Source organism: Castanea sativa, chromosome 9, assembly GCF_040712315.1.
Source record: "Castanea sativa cultivar Marrone di Chiusa Pesio chromosome 9, ASM4071231v1".
Lineage (NCBI taxonomy): Eukaryota > Viridiplantae > Streptophyta > Magnoliopsida > Fagales > Fagaceae > Castanea > Castanea sativa.
The window spans coordinates 17,499,414-17,506,529 of NC_134021.1; the positions used below are offsets into that span (position 1 = coordinate 17,499,414).

General features: G+C 36.6%; 1 long non-coding RNA gene across 1 annotated transcript; it reads left to right on the forward strand.

Moving 5' to 3' along the window:
• Positions 1-4,994: 4,994 nt before the first annotated feature.
• On the forward strand, positions 4,995-6,881 carry LOC142609805 (uncharacterized). Its single transcript, XR_012839692.1, has 2 exons — positions 4,995-5,455; positions 6,279-6,881. It is a non-coding gene; the product is annotated as an uncharacterized LOC142609805 (long non-coding RNA).
• Positions 6,882-7,116: the final 235 nt, after the last annotated feature.

The window sequence follows — 7,116 nt, forward strand, 5'->3', positions numbered from 1 at the left end:
TTCCCAGTAGATTTTTGGCCTAGATCAAGCTTTTCTTCTCTAGTAAGGGTCTTTAATCCTTCATTCTTCATGCATTTCATGTATTAGACCTAGGTTTTTGGATTTTAAAAAGATATTTGGTTTTTTTCAAAATTGATGAGGTTTTTGCAAAATTTTGGGATGGGTTTTGTGTAATTGGTCCTATATGATCATGCATTGCATCAAATTTGCATTGTAACAATGTTTTATGCATTTTAGATGTATGTTTACTTTGTTGCAAACTTATGTGCTTGTAGATTTGGATTGGGTTGAGCCCATGATGCTTTTAAGTTTGCATGTCACATGTTCATGCATACGTACCTTCATTTCTTTATATTCTTATATTGAATTTTTTGGTGCTTTTCTACTTGTCTCCCTCTCTCTTTCCTTCTTTCAGTCTGCATCATGGCACCTAAGCGTAAATCCACTCCATCTCAGAACCCTCTTCGTTTTGGGGCATCTTTCTCTGATTCTACTTCTTCTCATCTTCGGCTCCATGATAAGAAAGCCCGTAAGGACTTCTCGGAGAACTTTTCTCGACAAGGCATTCATTCGAAATACCAAATCATTTTATCGGATTTCTCCGATACTGACCTTCCTACTGTCATCTGCAGTAGGGGTTGGGAGTCACTGTGTGGCGTCCCGGTCACTTGTCCTTCCGTGATCATACAAGAGTTTTACTCTAATATGCACAGATTTAATTCTTCAGTACCTCATTTTTCTACTCGCATTCGAGGTACGCGCCTTGTGGTCACTCCAAATATTGTATCCGAGGTGCTCCATGTCCCAAAGGTAGTGCATCCTAACTACCCCAGTTATGATCGTCTTAGGACTGTATCCAAAGACAAGCTCATGTCTCTGCTCTGTGAGACTCCTTCTTCTTGAGGTGATCGTCAAAACACCCGTTACTTGACCTTTGTTAAAGGTCCGAGGTTTCTTAACATGGTGATGACTTTTGTTCTCCATCCTTTGTCTCACTGTAACTCTATCACAAAGCCTCGTGCTCGATTTTTGTTATCCCTCCTAGAGAACCTCTCTATTGACTTCCCTTCTCATTTCATCCTCTCCCTTATAGATGTCTATAAGGATACGGCGATTCTGATAAGCTCATCTTTCCTTCAACTATCATAAGGATCCTTCGCCATTTTCCTGTGTCCTTTCCCGTTTCTGATCATTTTCCTGTCATGTGTGTCATTGATGAGGCAACTGTTAGACGGAGTGAGGCGTAGCTTCAACCGAAGCGGCACGGACTGAGACGGTGACACTTCCAGCTTCTTCAGCTCCATCCACATCCACTCCTTCTTCCTCCATGGATGGTGTGACTCTCGAGGCGATTATGGTGCAGCTTCAGTGCATGGATGCTCGCGTTGACACTCTCAGTGATGAGTTATGTCAGGTGAACACCCGTGTATGTCACATTGCACGATGACAGGCTCGCCTAGGTGGCTTCATTGAGTCTCCCACTCCTTTTCCAGAGACTTCTGAGGATGATGACGTCGATGGTGGCTCTGATGGCGATGGTGATGAGGATGATGGTGCTAGCTCTTCCGGCAAGGATGAGATGGCTGCTTGTGATACTTGCCCTTTGTCATTCGTGACAAAAAGGGGGAGTAGTTTTGGGATATGATAGTAGTCATGTATTTAGGGGGAGAGTTAGTATAGGAGATATTTGTTAGGGAGAGTGTTTATACTTTGAGGGATGTAGTGAGGACTTATGTATCTTTTATTTTCTTTAGCTTTAGATACTTTGTTCATGTACCTTTGGTCTTATGACCACTTTGTGATAGCAAACCTTGTATTCATTATTGATATATATATATATATATATATATATATATATATATATATATATATGATGAGGTTGTTATTACAGTTCTTTCACCTATCTCTACATGTGTTATTTCTTTTCTCTCTTTATGCACATACTTCTTATATATTGTATGCAATCTTTTATTTCAGCTTCACACTAAGATGCCTTGATGAGTTTTGTTTAATGTTTTTCAGAAATACAAGTTGTCAAAGTCTTCCTTGTCATGAACTCTCTTATTGCAAAGCTTTTCAAGAGTTTGTGTTAGGATAGATTTTATTGTATTCAACAAGTGAATATGGGTTGAGTGATTTAGGGTTGAGTGATTTATGACTTCTCTCATATGTTCATTTGTTTGTTGTGGTTTTATCACGGATTGCCAAAGGAGGAGATTGTTAGGACATATGTAATTCATGTTAGGAACATATGTCAATTTAAAATTGGCTAATTCTTTGACAAAACACATTTTACTTGTAATTGGGTAAATCTAGGATGTGTTTAATACTTCAAGAAACAAGGTTTCAAGATCAAGTGTTAAAGACATGCAAATTTGTCTAAGAAACAAGTGATGAAGTGCTGATTTTTAAATCTCGACAGTTAGTATCTATCGAGGTTTAAAAAGCTATTTTAGCCCAATGCTCGATAGCTGCTCAATAGATAAGCTATCTATCAAGATTTATGAAAAATAGATTTTCAGTTCTGATTTTCATCCAATCTATAAATAGATGTTTAGGCTTTCTTTTATCACAACCCTAAACATATATAAGGATTGTTTTAAGGGTCGTCACAGCTGATGCACATCAATGCAAAAGTTCTTCACAAGCATATAGTGAACCGGAGACATATGCCCTAGTTCATCTTTCTCTTGAAGAAGCTACTGTGTTTGTACGCCGTTGGGTTTTGTGACCAAGCAACTTCATGATCTCCATCGTGTTGATGAACTGAAGAACTTTGCAGCCAACATCCTTCTCAAGTTGGTGATTAAGTCGCGTATGAGGATCCGCGCATCTATTGGTTAGTCACGTACTGGGAGTCGTGCATTAAAAGGAGAGATTGTCACTACAGAACAAGTCCAATTTTGTATTGGGGTAGGTTCAACTGTAGGTTGGTATAAGGTACTGGGATTCCTTTACTTGTAATCGTTTGTTGTGATAATAGTGAATTCTCAAAAGTGGTGACCTTAAAATCACCCGGTGGGGTTTTTGCCTTGAAGGTTTTCCCCATTCGTAAACAAATCACCGTGTCAACTTTATTTTCCGCTGCATTTTAATTTAGTTGGTGATTTGTTTGTGCTTCCACGCATATTGTATGTTAATCTAATTAATTAATCAACTTGGCTAATTAATTGGTTAATTCATCACAAGGGGTCAATATATTATTGGCTTATCACAGTTTCAGATTCGTTCTAAGAGAGTTTATATATATACTTTATGTCTTTTTATTAACGTAATGACCAATAATTAAATATTGTGAACACAAAAAAATATATATCTATTGTTATCATCAACTTCGTCAAGATAAAATCCCAATCTTCCCCATGTAGCCCAAATTCATTTTATGACCATTCGATGTAGGGAAATCAAAGAAACAATTAGTACTTCTAACTTATATCAAAAGAGAATTGATTAATTAAGTTACAATTAAATCTTCTTGTAATCACTTATATAGTCCAAATCGATCTAGTAGACTTTCGATGTACGATTTAGCACACACACATGCAAAATCCAATACAAATCCAGACAATCCGAGATATCACTAACAGTGCAAAGTCATGAAAAATGCTTCAGAATATGCATTGTAGAAGAAATATCCCTGTGGCAAGACAAGAAAGGAATCCAAAAAAGCCAGTGATTCATGCATATTTATTCAAAATTTGATTCTATAGTGGATACTTTTTCTTGGATGATAAAAGAGTACGTTAAAATTAAAAATCACAGAAGGCAGAGCTCGGATATGTGCTTGTTTTGATCTGAATGAATGTCAGACAAATTTGAAGAACCTGTGACATCACACTAGCAGATTTGTCACAACTCATATATATTGGAGAAACTGTAAAATTGAACACAAATAGACAACCGTATGGGACTTCAAGTTTCTGTTTTATTAGTATCATTGTTATCATTATTCTCTAGAAATTGTTACTTAGTCATTGCAAATTGTGCGGTTATAAAGCTCAATCAGTATGTGAGGCCATAGCCACAAAGTCAAAATGGATCTGCTATCACTGGTAGGTAAGAGTAATGGAGTTGCCGTGGAAAATAGGGATGCATCTTTGTCTTGCCTTGCCCGAGTTACAACATCATCACTATGAAAAAGCTCTACAATTTTCTATAGAGTTTCAGCCTTGGTCAAAACCAATAAAGTACAAGGATTTTTGGAAGTTAGCTTAGCTAGGCGCAGTGGTACTATTCCATGCATGCTTCTTATTTCGGACTTCGCATACATTTTGATTATTATGAGCAATGGTCTTCACGAGAATTTGGGCTCTGAAAAGACCAAGCCCTACCAGTTGCCGCTATGTTTATTTGGCGCTGAGCTTAGCCCATGCCAAAATAAACAAGTTTAAAATTCAAAACCTATGGAGAGGGACTCAAATAGTTGAATGGTCAGAGATCATGTATGATGGCTTCCGTGTTAAGTAGAGAATACTGTGCTAGCTGCGCTTCAAGTCTCTTGCAAAAAGTTAAAAAACACATATAATCCCGTGTACGTGGAAGGGAAATCTTGTAACTCGTGTTAGAGATAGTGACTCATATTTTGAATATAAAAAATAAAAAAAAATTAAAAAAAAACCACATCTTTTTTGTTTAGAATACCATGGATGGAATGGAGCTCATGTGGGAGCAAATAATAGGATGAGCGGTGAAAGCGCAAGGGGGTGGGGTGGGTGTGGGGGGTTGAGGGAATTTGATCCCATGGTATGGTAATATTGAGAAATTCAATGTACTAAGTTAGGATTTTTGTTAAGACAATACAAATATGTTCTGAATTCTCAATTTTTTTAGATAGTGGAATGTTCTTCGCTTGCTCTTGTATATAGGCACGTTATTAAATTACGTAAATCTGTGTTGATTTTTTTTTTTCTTTTAGTTTTTTCATTATATATTTGCATAAACATAAATCTTCAATAGCCAAGATAAACAAACTCCTGAGTAGGTCTAGAAGGCCCAATTCAAGTAAGCTCAACCTAATTGAACTTGGTCCTAAATTGTGGACCTTGAACGACCAAAAGACGTTGTGTCAAGCTAAAGATTAGCATATCGAAAAGCTCCCAAGCATGGCCGAATAACATCCCTAGAACGATCGAATTATAGGCTTAAGTCAACCTATTTCGAGTTAGGATTGAAAGAGCCTATGTAAAGGTCGACGACCTGCCATCTCTACCTAAACAGGAGTGTTCACAAAAGATTATTAGCCATCATGTCCACATTTATTGTGGCTCACCTACTGTTATTTGCATTTATTGCTATATGATAGGTTCTTACCCTCTACCGCATTGGAAAGGTGCCTTAGAAACATACGCCTAAACCCCAAATCCATCTCCTCCTCTTCTCATCGGAGCTACACCCCGCCACATACGCCGCCGCACACTCCGTTTCTGGAGCTAGTGCCGCCGCACCCAACCTAAAGGTTTGTTTTATGATTTGTTATTTCCTCAAATTTTGGATTTTGAAATTTTGATGGGTTTGGGTTATTTTTTGGATTTCAATCTGTTCATATTGGTATGGTTTTTGTTGATTTGTTGTGGATTTTGTTGTCTTTTGGTATTTTCATGGGTTTTGATTGGATTCTTAAGCGGTAGGTTCAAACCCTAAAAAAAAATCTGATTGTGGTTTTTTTTTTTTTTACATTAGCTTGGGTTCTTATGAATTTTTTTTTCTGCTCCAAATCATGATTCTTGTGCTTCCTTTTTATTGCCCTGCCCGTTGTTTTTTTTATTTTAATAGGTAATAGTAACTTTATTGAGAAAACTGTACAACATGTAAGAGACACAGAATGTGAATCTATTATTGTTAGAGTTCTGTTAGATTATTTACAGTAATAACACCATGTAATTCTCAGACCATTACTGAAAATCTCCATTGATTATATACACATTTTCATAGTTAGTACTTCGGCTGCCAACTTTTGAGCACACATGCACGGGTCTTCCCAATAAGGGCGATAATTGTGTTTGCTCCACTAAAGTTTTCAACACTTAGTGCCTGCATTCAAAATTTTAATTTCCTACTAATCATGATTAAGCAAAGACATTTCTTCTATAAATTCTTGTCCTTGAGTTCGATATTCATCATATGCATCTAATAGAAACAAAGAAAGAAGATATATTGCTCCAAGATGTTCAACATTGTCTGGTTCATTTGAGTTGTAATTGCATAGTTAAATCATATGTTAATCTTGGTTTGGTTGCTTAAACTGCTCATAAAATTCACTTATTGGTTTTTAAGTGCAGGTTAATCATGTAGACAGTACTTGTGGTTCTAGTAGCTTTGGATTAGTCTTGATTTGTATCCAAGGTGATGCCAAAAGGTTTCTCTTAGAAGAGGTGACCAATGGTGAAACTGATATAAAGCCAAATAATCAACTTGAGAAGTCAAGCTCAACGGGAAATCCAATATTAGGTTCAGTGCCAACAGTTTATGCCAATAATAAGAACAATGAAAGCAACACTTCTGACGAAGATAACCACAGTAAGGATGATAAGAATGAGTGTTATAAAAGTAATGGTAATCCTTCAAGATCATCAACTGAGAGACACCATCTTTATATAACCACATGCCCGCCTACAAGACCAGATTGTGAGAAGAAGGTGTGAATTAATATGTATACTGGTATAAAATAGAGATAGTGTGGCAAAATATGTCACAATAGGTTTGTATCACATCTTTGATGTTTTCTTCTGTGCTGTTTAGCATATAAGTAAGGCATGCCATATGCAATTTTTTAACCTCTATCAATAGTTTGTCATGGTTTTATAGCCTCCTGGCCCAGTACCTGTGTGTAAATCACTGTAATGAAATAAAATCATCGCTAGTATAGTTTTCATGTTTTAGAAGTTGGTGTCTTCTCAATCATTATTAACATGCCACCAAGTATGGCAGGAACTTAAAACTATAAAGTCATTTTTTAGTTGGTTTCTTCTCTATCAGCATGTCATCAAGTTGGGCAGGAATTTAGATTTCAACAAAATCTTCTTTTTTCAATCTTAAAGTATATCATAGTCCATTTGAAATCATTGGTTCTGTTCTGTTCATTGGTGGTTTGGATCAAATTTTCCATTACTAACCTCT